We start from the raw sequence: 868 nt of genomic DNA, 5'->3' as shown, positions 1-868 counted from the left end.
ATATATATATATATATATATATATACTTTTTTTTTCTACATTTACACAAATTCAAATATATAGTACCTCCTAGCTAACTCAAGCTAGGAGATGAGATCATGGATTTAGTGAGAAAACTTATCAATTGTTCAAACCTCCAAACAAATATTTGATTCAAACAGTTGTTTAAATCTCAAGACCCTAATTTCTGATATACTTCTATAAGAGAATTTATTTATGTAAAACAATTAAGAATAATTGATCCTTTTGATTACAATAACAAACTTGATATGCTACACATGTTCATAATTTTTACATAGTCAAGCATATCAGCTTACATGATTGTTAAGAACTCTTATTGCCATATTATGTGATAAATTTATCTTTATGCAATAAAGAAATAATATGCTCTATATGCAAAAATGCACTTTTCATGAAATCTCATTCAAATATTACCCTTAACAATGTTATCTAAATCTTGTAACTATGTTAAGTTTCAATATTTATTAAGGGGTTGATTGGGCTCACTTTTATTTATTATTTTATTTTTTTATTTCTATTTATATGTTAATTTAAAATAAAATATATTTGAAATTTTGAAGAGGGAAACAAAAATTATCATTATTTTTACATATGAATGATTATTTATTAGATAATTTCATTAGCAGTATGGAGAAATCAAAGAATAAAGTCAAATGTGATGCCATGATTCATCTCTACCAAAAAGAATTCACAAGAAATTGCAATGAGGGGTAGCACCACGAGATATTTTAAGAATATTTAAGTTGTGAATTATTATGAAAATAAAAATAAGAAAATGAACATCTAGTTTTTATGGAGAAAATATTATGTTTGAAATCTGGACCCGCGGACGATGGCGTGAATTGCT

Source organism: Phalaenopsis equestris, unplaced genomic scaffold (assembly GCF_001263595.1).
Source record: "Phalaenopsis equestris unplaced genomic scaffold, ASM126359v1 Scaffold233959, whole genome shotgun sequence".
Lineage (NCBI taxonomy): Eukaryota > Viridiplantae > Streptophyta > Magnoliopsida > Asparagales > Orchidaceae > Phalaenopsis > Phalaenopsis equestris.
The sequence above is the reverse complement of the archived record's forward strand: the minus strand, read 5'-3'. Positions refer to the sequence as shown.